The sequence below is a fragment of the Rhipicephalus sanguineus genome, chromosome 2, assembly GCF_013339695.2.
Source record: "Rhipicephalus sanguineus isolate Rsan-2018 chromosome 2, BIME_Rsan_1.4, whole genome shotgun sequence".
NCBI classification, from domain to species: Eukaryota; Metazoa; Arthropoda; class Arachnida; order Ixodida; family Ixodidae; genus Rhipicephalus; species Rhipicephalus sanguineus.
The window spans coordinates 205132303-205150873 of record NC_051177.1 but is presented as its reverse complement, the minus strand read 5'-3'; positions in this window follow the sequence as shown (position 1 = coordinate 205150873).

Here is an 18571-nt window from a genome sequence, read left to right as displayed (position 1 = left end):
GCAATGCGGCATTTGTCTTCTTTGAAGTAGTTTCATAACGGTTTCGGGCCACCAAAACACGTTCTGGAATACGGGAACTTAAGTAAGTGTTACTTAACGGCAATTTTGGGGCCGCCAAACCCGCTGCCGCTGGTCCCACCTTGTCGTAAAGGAAGATTCATCAGTGAAGACGACCTTCGCCCAGTGTTCCTCGGTCCATTGCAGGTGCTCTCTTGCAAAGTCGAGGCGTTTCTGCTTGTTCACTCCACTTACGATGGGCTTCTGAACTGCCGTTCGAGACTTAAGGCCTGCCGCGTACAGGCGACGTTTCACGGTCGTGTTGGAAACACGCGTCAGCCCTGTACTTTTGTTAATTTCATCAACAGTTGCGCTAGGATTGTCCACAGCTGCTGCCACTATGGCCATGTCCTCATTTTCAGTTGTTACTTGCGGGCGAGGTTTCCGTGGAGCATCCGTAATCCTTCGTTCGTTCCTATACGCCTGGATTATACGGTTAATTGTGGAGAGCGGCCGATTTTTCATTGCAGATATCTGCCTTTGCGTATGGCCTTGCAGGCTCCGGTCCACAATGTCCCTCCTTTCGCTTTCGGGAAGACGCGACATAGCTGCTTGTCAAACGTTCATCGAAAAGTGATGCTGCCTTCCTAGGTCGCAGCCGTGTTTTTTTTTACCGAGCGAATGCCAGAAAAGAGCAACAAAATAGAAAGACCACAGTTCCTAACTGAAATGCTCATAGCGTGACGTTAGGCCAGCCAATCAATATAATCTCAGTAAAACAACGTCTTGTGACTCGAGCGTATACAGCCTTTTCATTGGACAGACGGCACAGTTAACTTGAGAATCATGTGCAACCCCGTATCCGTATCGCCAGAAGATAAGAATGTGTGATGCCCATACTACATGAACCCCAACAGGCCCGCTTAGGGTGATCTTGGAAGGCCAGAATGTGACGGCCCAGCGGAACTTTCTGGACGAGTTCATTTACAGGTGTACTGACGATCAAGGTGAAAAAAAAAGCGAACCAGACACCACAGACGCTAGCGCCGTCCCGTCCATTTCCCTGTTTGTGTTTCTTTGAGCGACTTATGTTTCGATAACGTGCACGTGGGTGAGACGGCAGGCTACTTCAGCAGTGGCCCCAACAATATTGTAGGTTATTGTCCAAAAATATGCTGAGGTTAAACTTATGGCGAACTCGCATAAGACACTCCCCGAAGAAAAGACACGACACATACAAGCACTGTGTGTGGCGTGTGCGGCTCGTCGTACCGTTTGCACGGAAGGCACGGAAGGCTGAATTACATCAGAAGTATAGGGTACTAAAGTACGAAGGAGGAGGGGAAGAACGTCAAGGCGCTGACGCAGTCCTTGGGATTTTATCACACATTGAAAACTTATTCATTGTTGCGTTCCTTGAGTTTGGCTGGGGGTTAGTAAAGACAAGAATCTGGAATATGCGAGAAGCTGTTTTCCAACGGTCGGGCATTTAAGTGGTGATCACGGTATCATTACTCGCGCAGGTATATTGCAGTGAATTACATGCTTAAGCAGAAGGGTGGACACGTATAAGGTGGTGACAAAGAGTGGGGCCCCTGTTTCCCAATGAAAAGCCAAATGGACGGAGCAAACGAAGCTATTCGTATAACAATGCAGCAGAATAAAAGAGGTCCAATGTAGGCCTCCACGGACAGTAGGTGCCAGAATATAGACGCCCCGATGTTACGTGATATTGATACTTTTGAAAAAAGACAACAGACCTCAAGACCAACGTCGCGAAATGAATATTCAGCTGGTGTTTCGTCATGGACAGAAAATGAAACAGTGCCCGTGCGCACGCAATTTCAGGGCACGTTAAATATTTCCCTGTAGTCGAAACTTCTAAGAGCACCGCTCAGTGGCAAAATTATTTCGCGGACTTAAACACTGCAAACCAAGCAAAACAAACACTCTAGAGTTTGCAACAATGTATACATTACACTGGTATTATGGTACTTAAACAAGAGGGACCACTCACTTCTCAAATACCGTAACTACACAACACGTTGCGCTGAGCGAAGCCCGCTTTCCGGCAACGCTTTGTGGCTTCTCAGGTGCATTAAGTTTGCTTCACGGCAAAACAGGCGCGGCGCACTCCCGCGCTTTTAATCGAAACGAAGCCCCGCCTCCAAGCTCTTGTGCGCCTCTGCCGATAAACTTCGATGCGCGGCCGCACCGCTAGCGCTGGCGCCCCGCGGAGCGCAGCCACGCGGCGCGGTGTTCGTACTAAGAGTGGACGACCCTGTACATTAAAGAACACCAGACGGTCAAAATTTCCAGAGCCCTCCACTATGGCATGCATCATAATCGTATCACGGTTTTCGCGCGTCAAACTCCACATATTGTATTACCATACAATTAAAGGAACACGTGAAAAAGATATTTAGGTGCTTACAAGCACTATGGTCATCTATGCTAATGCAACACATCTGATGAAGCATGTGCACAATGTGTGCGATATTTCAGTTCGTGCAGACACTTCATTGTTGAGACTTGTATCATAAGAAGGCTAATGCATACCCTTTAAGCAACTGGCCTCGTGTAACATGACACAAAGCAGCTACACGTTTTGATCTTGGCACATTGCTTTTTTTACTATTTAAGCTTACTGATGAGTTTTTGGGCAAACTGAACCCTCCTACTAGTTACAGGAATGTCAATACCATTTGAAAAGAGCAATATCTTAAGGCGGTTTAAAAAAATTCCTTGACATTAAAAACATCAGTACTAACATTTCATCATTGTGTATAACTGTCACATAATCAAAACCATTCATAGGAGTTAACAAAATCACAAAAGTACTCACGATTATTAAACAAAAGTATATACATGTTTGTGTTTGTGTATCAATCATGAAGAGACATTCATGGCCTTGTTTTCTTGCGGTTTTGATGTGCCCACTTGGCAGGATGTTGTCAACACTGTTGCCTCGGTGATAATGTAGAAGTGTTCTTCTCCAGATGATTCTCTCGAGCAGAATGTTCTTTTTGCCCTGGCATAAGTGCCATCTGGAAGAACAGCAGCAGTGCTGTTGCTTCTCACATGCTTGCTGTACCTTTCTGAGGCAATTACAGCACACCGAACCTTCACCCTACGAAACTCAATCACCTCGTTTTCCTGCAGTTGCGTATGCGCAGAAACATCACGCACTACTTCCTTCTTCGTTACGTGTCCTTCTCCTCGTCTGGTCTGTTGTTTTCGCCGGCGCTGTTCTACTACGATTATGAACCAACTAGCCCAAAAGTACATTTTGACACTACTTCAGGCTTGCCTAGAGGAGTAATGCTGTCCAAGCATTCTTTTGCAGAGCTTTCTTGTATTAACAAAAGTGCATGGCTGCTTGCACGCGCCTGCAGAACTAACAAACTGCTGCGCAGCAGAAGCCTGGTAGCAACTTGCAAGGCCACTCCATTGGCAGATGTAATTAGCTGCAAAAGCCTGTCCATATTTGTTTTAAATGTGAAACAAGAATGCGCCCATAAAGGCCAAACAAAAGAGCAGACTTTGGTAAATGGAGCACTTGGTGAACGTTGTATGTCATGTTCTTCCGGCCGTACAAAAATTCGACTCCAACGACAAACTCTGTCAGCAGCTGTGCGCTGAGGTCTACATTTGCATTTGAAATCGAATCCTTCAGCAGGAGAAACACACCTGACACAAGAAGGCTCCAGTGAGTCAAGTACTTCTCCCCAAGCACGTCAGTCAGACAAGGCACATTGCAATCAAGAAGCCAGTACTGCCATTTTGAGGCCTTCCAATACTTTCTCGCCTGCAGCGACCTTGGCTGACGGCTTACACATACAGGCAATCGTATTTTACAAAGCCTTTCATATATAAGCCTCATGGTAGACGGCATGCCACAGTAATATTCTGTCCCTGTATCCGAGAACCACAATTCAGTTAACTGTCTCGAGACTCCAAGCAAGATACAATGCATGTAATCGGGGCACCATGACCGAGCAGGACTAAAGCCCGGCAAGTTAATACGAGGAGAGGGGCCCTTCACTCCGTGTACAATGGTTCCAGTACGGCAAGCTGCCCTCATGTCGGCCAGGGTCTGTTCGTCGGTGCGGTCGGGGTAGGGTTGATCCATGCAGTATATGATGGCGCCTGTTAAAAAAATTAAAAGAACACAGACAGTGTGTTTAAAGTTGCACCAACTGATTAGTAAAGCAATGAAAGGGACTAGTTGGTGCATGTTCATGTTCAAATGCACTTAGTATAACAGATAATGAAGGACTAAACGACGACTGAGAAAGAACAAGTGGTCATACGTGGTGCAAAGCATGAATTTGGCAGCTGAATTCAGTTTGCCTTTACACTCATCCATCCTGGAGGTAAGTTGTGACAACTACTCAACCACACAGATTGTTACATTTTGTCGCAATGGTAGTATGTGTCTTAGCTTGCTGAAGTTTCTGACCTCCAAAAAATAGCGGTTAAAGGGAGCTAGGTATTTTGTGAGACTTGCCTTCTACGTTGGTCCCTCGATGGTAGCACCAGCTACAGCCGAAGTACCCATTGAATTGTACCATCTGCTGCATCGCAGCTCTGGCAGGTGCATCTGCACAGCAGCATATACAGAAGACCTGCAGGGTTATGGAAAATGATGTAAATATACACTCGCGAGTTGTGTGGTATGTGTGCTCAAATATTCTGCAGAAAGCAATTTACCTTCGAGCACACTTGTGTGCCAGAAAGTGTCCACGTGATGCCACTCGCATTCAACTTTAGTTGTTGCACAATTGCCTGCAGAAGCATTGGCATATGTGCATGCTGTTGTCCATACCACAAAAGTGGTGTCATAACATTGCTCCAGCGCAGCCGGGGAGGCAGTTCGTTTACAATGACTTGAACAGGCCATATGTTAAATTTGGACGATTTGTAAACAGGACTTCTGTCACTGTTCACAGTCAACGTCAAATCACGTGGAGCCATGGCCACCTTTTCGCGTGCACTGCAGTACTGATGACCATCTCCCATGTCTCTTATGCCATTACTGCTCTGTGGACGGTTGAGGTTTTCTGCTAGTGCAGTGCTGGCTGTCTTGCTCGACAGAATAGACATTAGCTGCCTTGCAATCGGCAAACTTACGAAAAAGCTACCTGTACGCATAAGATCTTGGCCGACATATTTCTTTCTGCAGACTGCGCATTCGACACCAAGCTTTTGGCGTTCCTCTAGGCTGCCCTTTGTTTCGGCGAGCAGGTGCTTGCAGTCTGCACATTAAAAATTGAAAATGACTTCGGTAACATCAATTCCACAAAATTTCTTGAAGAGGTATTTGCTTTCTGGAAAACATTTCCTCCCAAGAATGTTGTTGAAAAGTCTCTGAATTTCCTTGATTGCAGCCCAGGATAGACCGAATTTAATTAAGAGCCATATCCAAGAGCAGCATATAGGCGTCACCTCGGGTGACTGACCCACCGTCAACGAACGGATCGCAGAGATCGTCAGCGTCTGTATCTTTCGGATCACAGCTTGGTCCCACGCTGTTATCAGTCGGCAAACAATTTTCGTCCGCGGAAAATGGTGACGCAGGCGGCGTGACAGATGCATGCGAAGTTGCGCATTCACTGTCAGTGAAGTCGCTGCAGTCCTCATCGCTGTTTTCCTCCGAGGTTGAATCCAAGTGCACCGATTCATTGCACATTTGGTCCCCGTGAGAGTTTACGGGCGACGTTGGTGAAGATCTCGTTGATGCCATAGACCGAGCGTGATCGGCTGGGGCTCGCGCAGCACCGTCTCTAGGATGGTCAAGGAGCCATTTCGTTGACTTTGGCATGCGGCTGTCTGATCCCGGGTCGAGATAGACCTTACACCTTTTACGCGGAGCCATTTGATGTCCAAAAAATTGAGCTGTCTATATATCCACGTAAATAATATATACAGCTATTGTTCCACGGAGACACGACGCAAGACAAGAGCGCGGGGTACACTTTAAGTGTTTCGAACAACGTGCTGCTAAAACGTACCGTAAACCTAACGTGCTGCGGTACTACCCAGCACTAAATCCTCCGCAGTCGCACCACCTTTTTTTTTGTTTTGTAAAGAAAGCTGAAATGGTTCACCACAAAAATATGATAAAAGTGTTACCAAATTTTTTAAAATAAAGAGCTAATAAATACTGTCTTAATTTACGTACCTGCAAGAACTACATTTCGGCGCGCCAAGTCAAGGCAGAGTCGCCTGAGCGTGCGAAGGCCGATTATAGTCTCCCTCCGCGTTCCATGTGCTCGGGCAACCCATGCAAGTGCGTTTGTCTATCGTCTCCCGCATTTTTTTGTTTCACGCGTTCATGAACGATGTTTGCTCTTGTGAGATTTGTGGAAGAGAAAACGGACAAGCGCTACGTCATTCCAGTAGCTGACGTCGCGAACTTTGAGCCACAAAATGACCTCGACTTTGACAATACGATGCCCTACGATGCGTATTGGCATGACGAGGACGACGATGTGAACAGCGGCATGCACGCCGTACAGATCCTCAAGCTCGTAGGTAAATATATCGTAGGTGCACCTGTAATTACAAAACACGCTTTCTGTTCGATTTCGCTGCTCTCCGAGGCCGCGTGCAGCGGAATTGCGTATACACCTGCGCAATAGAAAAGGGTGCATGACCTGTATGATCTGGGGTGTTCCTACCTTTAATAACGCTGAATTATAACGTGTAACACACTGCTGAACAGCTGCATCTCTAAGCGGGCAGCTGAACATGCAGACCGCGTAGTATTTCAGATAGCTACATGTTTAAATCATGTATATCAAACCACTGAATACGATCCTGCCTGACAATGTTAGCATGAGGTCTGACAACGATGAAAGGCTGAGCGCCTGCTGAACGTATCCTACCTTAATTTAAAGCCCAGATACAATATCGTTATATGACCAAAAAAAGACAAAGGGCCGTGAAAAATTAGGTATGCTAAGTAATAATTATTCTTGAGATAGATAGATAGATAGATAGATAGATAGATAGATAGATAGATAGATAGATAGATAGATAGATAGATAGATAGATAGATAGATAGATAGATAGATAGATAGATAGATAGATAGATAGATAGATTTATGATTATCGTGTAGTCAATTAAGCGCATTTGATGTTTTATAACCTTTGCAGCCACAGGGGAGGAAATGGACAGGGAGACCAAAAATAAAAGGGTGCATATTCCGCCTATAAGGTTCTCGGATGTGGACGACCTGCCCGTGCCTGACGGGGATATTGCCACAAAAAAGCCATTAGAGAAGTACATTCATACTTTTCTTATTTAAATACGCTGTAAACAACGAAGTGCTTAGTTTTCAACGATTTGACTAATTTGCCACTGCTGCCATCTATTATAGCAGGAAAAAGCAACGGAACAAAATCAGGCAACAGCAAGGAAGCAGCAGTATGAGTCTGTGCTGCGACAACACATGAAAAATACACTGGGGAAGAAGCGCGATGTTGCCGAGATTGTACGCGATGGAAAGGCAACTGCACCGACATTGCACACCTCCACCAAATCATCACGAGGATCCCAGGTAAGTTAACAATAAATGTGTAGATTGAAATGTGTGCAAGGGTGAACCATTATTATAGCTGGCCAACCGCTCGTTTACTTCTCATTGCAACGTTCACTTATTCGGCGTTCTTAACAGCAAAGCTGTTTAAGCAATCGGTAACTTGTGCTCTGTTGAGCAAACTCCACAGGCCCAATTCCTGTGGGGCTTGCCCAAAGGAATTGGGCAAGCCCCACTGCATGCCGAGTACAGCAGCTGCGAGGTTTTAACAAAAACTCTGTATGTGAAACGCGTGAAAGAAAAAGATAGAAAAAGAAAAATAGAGAGAGATAAACAGCAATAGAAAGAAACAGACACGAAAAAGAGATAGAAAAAAAAACAGCAAGACAGCGAGAAATAGAAGGGAGTGGCCACGCAGACTTCTAGAATCCTTCGTGGCCCTTATTTTTACGTATGTTTGCTCTATTATAAGCAGTCTTTCTTAACCCAACAATAATGAGCTAGAAAACTAGCCTGCACCATCCTTTGTTCAATATTGATTGTGTTTGCACAAGCTCTGTACCAAAGCTTCATGATGACGAAGGAATGTACAAGTGTATTCTTTTGTGTACACACTGCAAATATTGGCTAAAGGGCTTCAGCAGGCAGTGACTTGATTAGGTGTTGGCTTTTGCAAAATGGCACATAAAAAATGAATGGATGGTTGGCCTAGCAGAAAGCTTGGAGAGGGGTTGCTGAAGCATAAAAGCCACAGTATAAGCCAGTGTTGTATTCACTATATTTATTTCTCTCTGCTGTAGCAAACTCCTGGGAACAGGGCAAATGACCAGTAAATTACTTTTCTTGTCTACTTAATTTTAATTTCCTGCAGTCATTTGTGATGGATACTTGGTATACTTTGGTTTCATAGCACATATTATGTCAGTTGTCTGCCATATTGGTTGTTTCAACTGTTACATATAAACATTGCTGTATTATTGACTAGTGAATAAGTAGCAATAACTGATCACGACACACTGAAAGTAAGGTGGAGAACAATTTGACCCCTCACATTATTATAAGACTACTTATGTTAGGAACAGTATGTATTATGCTGCATAATTTCTGGCTTTCATTTTTTCGTTCACGGAGCAGAAGGAAGAACGAGGAAAGCAGTGACTCATCGACCGATGAGCCACTTGTGTCATCGAAAGACCTCAAAGCTGCTCGCAAGGATGCGAAATATTGGAAAATGTAGTGCCGCAGAGAACGCGAGCACAATGCCTCATTAGAAAAACGAATTGAATTTCTTGAGGAACACATAGAGAAGCGACTGGACAGTTGTCAATTGTATGTGCTATCTGATAATACTCATGCTTCCTTAGTTCTGCAGATACTTCAAAGGCAGACACCTTGCGAGGGACACAATGGTAAGTAGTTGGAAATACGTTGCTGTCGACTGTTTAAAAAAATTAATATCCAGTATTTTGCAGTGCACTTCCAAGGTTACCTTCCTGCTACCTTTAATTGGAACCAGTTTGTGTATTTTTGTGGCGAGTTTGCAGGCAGATATAATATAGTATACCGCATAATTGTGTTGTAACCAACCTTATTAAAGATATTGTGGTAAAATTTTCATAAAGCTTAATTGGCATGTGAGCACAGCAAAAGGGAGAGCTGGGCTAGTTGGTTTGGGTTCATATCAGTCAGTCAGCGCTTGTGTTGTCAAGTCTTTCTGTGTCCTACGTCTTTTGCGCTGTTTCAGTATGAACACGTGAGCATAGTAATAAACCTTGCCATGAAGACTTGCATCTGATAACGGGAGTTATCAGTTTTTTTTTCTAAATTTTCTTGAACAAGCAAATCTACACAGGCCAAGGTAGCCTTATTGGAAAGTTGCATGCATAACCCGACTTTCTGACGCAGGTGTGAGCCAGCAGACGCCTACAGCAGTAGTAGTGCCACAGACACAAACGAGAGATTATCAAGCGGCTACTGGCTGTAAGATTGCCAAGTGTTCCTGCAATATCATTCATTCCAGATATACAGTGACCAGCAGCATGCGTAACTCATTTCATTTCATTACACAGGCACGAGCCAGAAGCAAACAAAAGCGCCATTGACACCTGCCACTGCGCAGTCCCTACAAGTAACCACTTCCGTCAACGATGGTGAATGTACGTGCAAAATAATTTATTGAAGTGGGGTTTTGACGTGGACATGTGTTAACAATGTTTACTGTCTGCCTCAAATTTGCAGCTACAGCACGAGCTGTCCATGAAGAGGCCCCCATCAGCAATGAGCAGCAGCAAGTTGGGGATTTTATGGCCACACCGAATGGACGTGTGAGCACCGCTGTTACACACATATGAATTACTCAACAGTACCCACATTCAAGTACTATTGCTTGTTCTCCAAACTCTTCACTTGGGTGTCTTATAAACATTCGTTTACCTTTAGTGCTCTAACACATGTTGAGTCTTCATGTTTCACCACAAATTTTTTTTACGTGGTTCCAGTTCCGCTTGTCCAGTGGTATTTTCATTACTGCTAGCCAAGCAGACAAACTGTTGAAGAATAAGAAGCCAACAATTCTCGCAAGAGATGCAGCCCAAGTAGTTTGGGGAAGTGAGCTGGCTAAAAGAAGTGTGAGTGGCAGGCTAGCACCAACAAAAAGTGGCACCAACGAGCAGCCAGCAAAGCAGCTGACACCTGCGAAGGTGAATGTTATTTATGGTGAGTATTTGTGACGTTTTTTTTTTCTTTTAGAGAACTTATATATATTACTTCAGCTGACCATTATGACTGAGAGGAACAATTTTTTGGTTATAGATTGTCTGCGTCATTGGAGCCGCGTCAACAACGTCGACACCAGGGATGCGGAGCACGCTGTGCCGAGGACATTAAGCGAAAAAATTCAAGACGTGAAAAGGAAACTGCGTCTTGGAAATTAGTGCACTATACGAGGCGGAGGTGCAAATCCTGTCTAATACATCATTGTGTAGTATTGTAAATATAATGTAAATACATGCATTCTCGTTTTACGGCTTGAGTTTTGTCCTATATGCATACGGCTGAGTTGTTTCTGAAAACAACCGTCGATGCACCCTTCTCTTCTTTGATGGACATATATGCGCTGTATGTAAGCATGAAACTTGTTTCCTTGTGAAGAAGCTAACTTGATTGAATTGTGCCTGCAAGGAGGTTATTTCTGCAGGTAAAAAGCTCACGTACATTAACTGAAAATTGCTCATATTCCAGCTGCAGACTGCTCCTATTCTGGTTAGAGCAACAAGTTTGCAGCTAAACAGAAGCATTCTGGTGTTAGAATTACTCTTCCAGTTGGAAAATGTTCCTACAATAAATGGGAACACTTTTAGCTGGAAAAAGAGAATGCATTCTCTAGCTGGAATAGGGACACATTTCCAGATGGATTGTTGAACTGAAAATTCTTTCCAGCTGGAAAAAGTTCCAACTGGAAATTTTTCCAGTTGGAACTCTCCACGAAAATAGACGGCTTTACAAGTCAGTGAACCAGTGTAAACTAAATACTAAAATGTAAGGAATAGTTCACAAAAGCCTGGTTTGTCACAGAAGCAGACACACATGGCACCATTCCAACGCCTTCCGGCCGGCTGCAGAGTAGCAGACAAACAAGTGATAGGTAGCGCCACCTACGGCGAGCGGTTGAACGAGAGTGGGGACGCGCTCCCATAGGATCCCCGCTATGTGGGCAGGTCAGGAGTACAGTAGGTCGTGTTGGAATCTCCACTCTCTGACGTCTATAGGGTGCGTTCCAATGCTCCCCGTAGGCAGCTAAATAGACAGCGGCCATCTTAAGTCCCATTCCAATTCTCACGTAGCCGGCAAAATAGACAGCTTCGAGAAGACAGCATCGGAGACAAAAAACGATGCAGGCTACTTTGCTGTCTAAACAAGATGGCGGCTCAGCGAAATGCTTGCGTAGCTCGGATCTCGCCGGTATGGTCGTCTGTACACCAGTAGGCGCTTTTCCAGGCTCTCAATGTAAGCTACGTTAAATTTTTCATTGGTTTGAACGCGAAAGAGGCTAAAGAAAGAACATTTACGTTTGTTTTTCTTAGCTTTCTCTCCTCGGCGCGAGGTGGCATCACGTCGCGTAGACGTCTTCTAGACGCGTTCCATTTCTCGGACGACATGAGCTGGATGCTGTCCTCTAAGCTGTCAGCGCAGACTGTCTATGATGCTGTCCAGAATTGGAACACAGCCTATAGAAGCACACATGCAAGGTACCCACTACACCATCGCAATTATTCTGAAGTAAGGAAGCATCCACTAGGCCACTTTTTGTCATTCTTCGGAGAATCAAGGCATTAAGTGCATTTTGTGCTGTGGCTGATGACAAATAATTATGGCTGCGCCCTTTGTAATGGGTTGGAAGCATTCAACGACCAACTTGATGCGCTATTCGCATTGTGTGACGCCAGGTTGTTACTTTACTCTTCTTCCACGCTATATTACATACGTGAACACGATACCTTGCCCAACATGACGCCTGTATAGAGTATTTTTGCGAAGGCATTACAAGCACCAGCGTGGCTCTGTGGTAAAATACTCGACTGCCAGGCAGACGCAGTGAAATACGAAACGTTGTCTCGTATTTCACTTGGGCGACCAAGCAGGCCCGCGAAGCGGTGGAGAGGCAAGACCTCGATGTCCCCACGTGGGAGGCCTAGGCCCAGCCAAACAAATTGCTGGTCTCAATAAAAGTTAATTAGATGCGAAGCATCTTATAGCGGAGTTCAAACCGGTGGTGGTGTGCGGCGTGACCACCCTTACTGCGTATGCGCTAACCCTCTCCCCTTTCTCCCTCTCCACTTTCTCCCCCCTTCCCCCTCTCCATTTTCCCTCTCCACTCACCCTCTCCACTCTTCCTTTGAAACGCGGGTTAGACATGCCGAAATTCTCTCCTGCGCAGCGCCGCGATGAGCGTCAGCGCCACCGCGTCCCCTCCCCCTCTCTCTCCTCTCCTACGCTGCCCCCCTCTCGTGCGCCTGTCGACCGCGTTGCCCGATCCCCCTGTGAGAATTAACGGCCAGGCTAGGGGGAAGACAAGACGCGCGTAGCGTTCCTATTCGCGTTCCACAACGAGAGGTCGGTAGCATGCCCAACCAACGCCAACGGAACGCGATCGTGCAAGTGCTCCGGCTTCGCATCACCTCATGGTCCCCTTTAGCGGGAAATGGTGTAATTTTTCCCTCCTCCTCCTCGTATTTCACGCGATAGCGGTTACGGACACCGGTGGCGCCGGACAACAATGGCGCCAAAGATCGGCTGTTGTGATCTCATAACAGCTTTCGCTATAACTGCAGCGCTGAGAATGCCCTCTCCACGCTGGCGTACATGACAGGCACGCGAAAGTCGACTTGCGTTAATATAAACATCTCTGGTTGCCCTTGTTTTCGTTTTTCGCACAATTTGAACATATCTTTGCTTTGCAATTCCTGCCTGAGGTACAAGCTAATACAGTACCCCAAGATTGCTCGCATTGCCCGCATTGCATCATAATTGCTCGCATTGCATCATCTAAGTTGTTCTGGATTGCAAAGTTTTCTTGTGAACCGAAAAACAATTGAAAAAATTTCGGTTTCACTCCGGAACGAAATAATAGTTTCGGTTACGTTTTTCGTTCCGGTCGAAAATATCGTTTTTTCCGTTTTCGTTCCGTTTCGACACACTGCCTACATGTAAATCATCATAAGAAATACATGTTTGGCATGAAACTGCGCGCACAAACCTCTAAAAAAACTATCGGCATACAACTCAATCATAAACTGAGCTTGAGCGAAAGCACTTTGGTGTAGAACAGTCTATAGCATACATGAGCAATCACTAATGGCACATTCGGCATGAGCAATCACTAATGGCACATTCGCACCTTAAAGCCTCAGAATGCCACATTCTGAGAATTTAAGGTGCGAAAAAATACCCGTTCACGCCGCTTCAGCGTATAAGAGCTCGCCTGGGCACTACTGCGTCGCCTATGGATGCCAAAACAAGCAGCGCAACAGGAGGATATTACTTAGCGCTGTCTGCGACGATCACGACGCTCCACGGGAATAGTGCTGGCGCGGTGTTTTGAGCTTCGCCGCGAATGGATAACTGTGATTCAAGTAGAAAAACTAGGAGCCCAGTAAAATGCGCGAGTAAGTACACTAACTGCCTGTACTCTATAGTGTGATGCCCACCTATTCCATTTTACGAACCGAATTTGCGTGACACGCAGCTGGGCTGAAGGCAGACACAAGCTTTGAGTGGGAGTAATGGAGTGGCTCTTTGCTCTGAAAATATCCCTAATTTGCACAACATATAAGAAGTTATTCGCAATGCCCATAGAGTGTCGCGCCGCCAAGGGGAATTCAGGAGCATCCTCTCGAGGAGGGTTACTAGACGACAAAATGGCAACACTACGCAGTCGCTCCCAGCTGTGCTAGCCTAAGTGTTAACGCGTTGGCAAAAAAAGTAACACTGCAATTTTGCATGTCTCCTGAATCAGTGAACAAACCGGGCCCTCCGTGACACGAAAAAAATTACACCATCTCCCGCTAAAGGGGACCATGAGGCGATGCGAAGCCGGAGCACTTGCACGATCGCGTTCCGTTGGCGTTCGTTGGGCATACTACCGACCTCGCGTCGTGGAACGCGAAGAGGGACGCTACGCGCGTCGTATCTTCCATCTAGCCTGGCCGTTAATTCTCACAGGACGAGCGGGGAACGCGGTCGACAGGCGGGCAAAAGGGGGGAAGCGTAGGAGAGGAGAAGAAGGGGAGGGGACGCGCATGCGCTCGAGCTCATCGCGGCGTTGCGCAGGAGAGGATTTCGGCATGTCTAGCCCGCGTTTCAGAGGAAGAGTGGAAAGGGAAGTGGAGAGGGGAAGTGGAAAGGGGGAGGGAGATGGAAAGTGGAGAGAGGGAGGGGAGAGTAAAAGTGGAGAGGGAAAGTGGAGAGGGGAGAGAAAGTGGGGAGGGGAGTGGGTGAGTGGAAAGGGAAAGGGGAGAGGGGAGGGAAAGGGGAGAGGGTGAGTGGAGAGGGAAAGGGGAGAGGGGTAGATGACATGGGGAATGGTGAGGGGGAGTGGAGAGGAGGTGTGTGGAGAGAGTATGCGCATGCGCAGTAAGGGTGGTCACGCCGCACACCACCACCACCACCACCACCACCGGATTGAGCTCGGCCTTAAGATACTTCGCATCTAAAATCTGATTCATTCTTGCAGACGACAAGTTTTCGTGAATATACGTGGCAACTCACGCTTTCAATGATAGACCACAGCGTACACACATTAGCTTCGCGAGGTTTTCTGTAACCACGTAGGTTCCTTAATTGTTGTCGTCTGACAATTTCAGTTGAAACTCACCCTGTTTTACTTGCATATAGCATTCGTCAGCGTTTTTGTACTGAATGAATCAAATAACATTGTAAGTGGGAGGTCGCACAGGCTCGCGGTTTGCTCGCCTATAACTGAGCAATCTCAAGTTGGCGATACATTAAAATAAGCCTCTATCCTTTGTCAGGAAAGCGCTGTTATGAACCGTGCAAGCGACGTTTTAGTCATTCGAGGACGTGTCCACTCCACGCCTTTCGTGCAGCGAACACTTTCAACGCCTTCATTCGCCAGCCTGTGTGTTGGTTTCATATGCGCCGCTTAATTTTGTACGTTTGATAATAGGTGGCAGCACACTGCAAGCGATTTGCTTGTTGACCGGTTTGAGAGCAAAATGTTCTCCGGGGGGGGGGGGGGGGGGTGCGCCCAGACGTCTCTTTAATTGTAAACATGGTGACGCGGTGTGGTCGAAGTCGTTCGGCGAAGGAAATTCTTCAGATTGCTTTCAGCAATGATGTTGAAAGAAACCATCTGGACGACGAGGATTTTTCACTGGGTGTAGAAGGCTGTGAAAGCACCGAAAGTGACAGCGACGATGAACGATCAGCTGCTCACGAGGAGCGAGTTGCACTTCACGTCCCCTCATGCGTTAATATTTTTTCACGCTCGTAAGTTACTTTGATGGTATTCAATGTATAATATCCGTGGGCGAGATGAAAATAAAAGCATATATATAGTGTTTCTTGTGCAATGCATGTAGCGCAATTATTGTGGATATTATGGAGCGCCGCATGCCGCCAGCATGCTCGAGCTCAACCAGCGAAGCAAACTGGTTAGAGCGATGTAACGTTCACTCACGGCCACAATCCACGCCTCTCGGCTAACTTTTCCCGTACTTCACCGGTACCTTCGGAATGGCATTGTTGTTCGACGAATTTCGCAACGTCGAGTTCTTCGACGTTGTGAAAAGCATACGTGTGCATTCTTTTCGAGATTCATGTTTCGATCGTGCCGATCGAACCTTCAACATCCGAGTGAAGTGAATTGGACACGGTTAGTCTGAGCATGGCTGTGAGAAAGCGCTACTGAATGGGATGTTGAATGCCCGTATTCCGTTGAAGAAGTAACTCCGCGTTCCTGACTGCACAATTAATGACGACGGCGTCATATGTCTGCAAACCATCACCACGTTAAACATGCGGTCCCGTGCAGCATCGTTGGCGCAACTTGCTAGCGGCCTACTACTGCGGCAAATCCGTCAGGCAGGCTCGATCGGCACGTTCTACCTCGGAATGCCGTTCAGTTCATACGTCAATTCAGGTTCATGCACTTTTCTGTAGCAGGCACAGGATTTCGCAAAGCATCGTTGATGCACAGTAACGGAGCTGAAATATAACATTTCACCCGCAGCAAATAATTAGGTGGCGAGCACTTAGCATTTTCCATGGCTTGGGAAAGTATTTTGGTCTCATATTCATTTCAGTGCAGCTGATGACTTCATCCGGTTAAAGTGACACGGGCTGTACGTCCGCACGTCCTATCTGCTCCTATGCTAACAAACGGGTTGACCCTCCTCCAGGCGCCATCATGAATCACACGGTGCGCCACCTATAGTTCGTGGCCATTGCGAATAGACAAGGCAGCGTTGCATCAGTGTGTCACTAATGTATTTGTGTGCATATTGATCTTACTGTACCGTTTGCACCAGGCAATAAAGAAAAAAAAGGGGTGGCTCTGTGGTAGAACACCTGCATGCCACGCAGATGACCTGGGTTCGATTCTCACTCGAACCTAAGATTTCTTATTTATCTTTTCGGTCCCAGACAAGATGACAATTTTTCGCTCACAACCAGCGACGCCGACACCGGAATTTCTGCGGAACGAGCTCTTTAACGCTATCGCGTTAAAACGCGACTCACACTCTCCGACGGGCTGAGTTTCGGGTTTGATCTGTGTAGCGTACGTCTGCTGGCATGGCAGCCCGGGTATGTTGTTTCGTTGCGTGTGGAATAGATGGCGCGACGCGCGATGCAAATATGGTGATACGCAGAGAATTCGCTGTGTTCTGGTCTATAGGCCGTCGAGGCTGATAGCCTTGGAAAGTGCTACGTAGACCAACTTCAGTGGTTGGCACTTATCGTATCTGTAGACTACCCTGGCCTATGTGGCCCTTCGTGACTATATAGGAATGGCGTTTGCTTGCGCAAGAGGAAACTGTGTCCTCTTACACGAGACATTTTTCTGGCGTATGTCGTGGTTCGCAGTCTCATGGGCACTCATTTCCATTCTATTGAGAGTGTGAGGTGATGATGATTAGTGGAGTTTATTGGCGCAAGGGCCAGATGTGGCCAAAGAGCGCCAGAGCGATGATAATGAACTGTGCGTTACGCAGTGTGGATAAAACAGATGTGACGTGGCTGTAAATGGGCCTAAAGACAGTCGCTGTGAGTGCGTAAGATATACATAGAGTAAAATTATGGCAATAACAAATGATGTGTGCTATGGAGACATAAAATTAATTAAAAATGATGCGAATATCAAATAAAAACTTGGCGTGGAGCACTAGTGCCTCGGCAGAGCCCTTAAAACAAGGGCATGGAGGCATGGGCTCATTGAAAGCTGCTATCACAGCGGCATCTTCTAGACAGAGGATGCGCTATGAACTTGTTGGGCTAAAAACATTCAATACCACATCTTTTAAAAAGCCAAGGACTGATTTTGCGTCAAAAAGCGGCTCTTCGCCGAGAAACATAATAGGATGTAGAGGAAGATGATAGCGGTATGCTAAACGAAAATATTTCTTTCTGTCTCTTTCAGCTTCCGGACACTGCAGGAGGACGTGGAGGACGGTCAGCCTCTCGCCACATCTACCACATGTAGGAGGTTCATCGCCAGTCAGCAGAAAGCTATGGGTACCATATGTGTGCCCTATTCTGAGGCGACAGAATAGGACGTCAGTTCGCCGTGTTCTCGTAGTGGAGGGCCAGTAACCTAACTGCGGCTTAATCAAGTGAAGCTTATTATTTATTTCTGTGTCCCACAAGCGTTGCCAGTGGCTTCGCAGTTTCTTACGTAGGAAGGGTTTTAGATCTGTTGCAGGGACAGTAGCGGTAGGGTTAATAGCGCGCAATATAATTGACGTGGCCATTTGGTCAGCTAACACATTGCCCTCGATGCTTCTATGGCCAGGTACCCAGCAAATAGTAACATGCTGGTTGGACATATACGCTGTACACAGAACGGAATACAGCTCAATTATTACCGGGTTTCTGAATCGAGAAAGTGATCTTAGTGCATTTACGACGCTTAACGAGTCTGTAAATATAATTGATTTTTGTATGTTTGATCTCCGTATATGCTTCACAGCCGACAATAGTGCATAACCCTCAGCCTGTAAAGATACTTGTTTCCGGGTGCAGTACACCGGATTCCAAGAGGGATGGTCCGACGGCTGCATAAGCCACCCCTGCATGCGACTTAGAAGCGTCGGTATAAAACTCTACGCATGAATAGTCGGACTGAAGTTGTCGGAAATGCATTTTAATATGTGCTTCTGGTGTGTGTTTAGTGATCTCGACAAATGAAGTGTCACAATGTATAAGCTGCCACTGCCACGGCGGTAAAAGTTTGCTGTGGGCATAGGACAAAGTTCTAGCAGTGGAACATCCATTTCCTCACTTAAGGTTCTCAC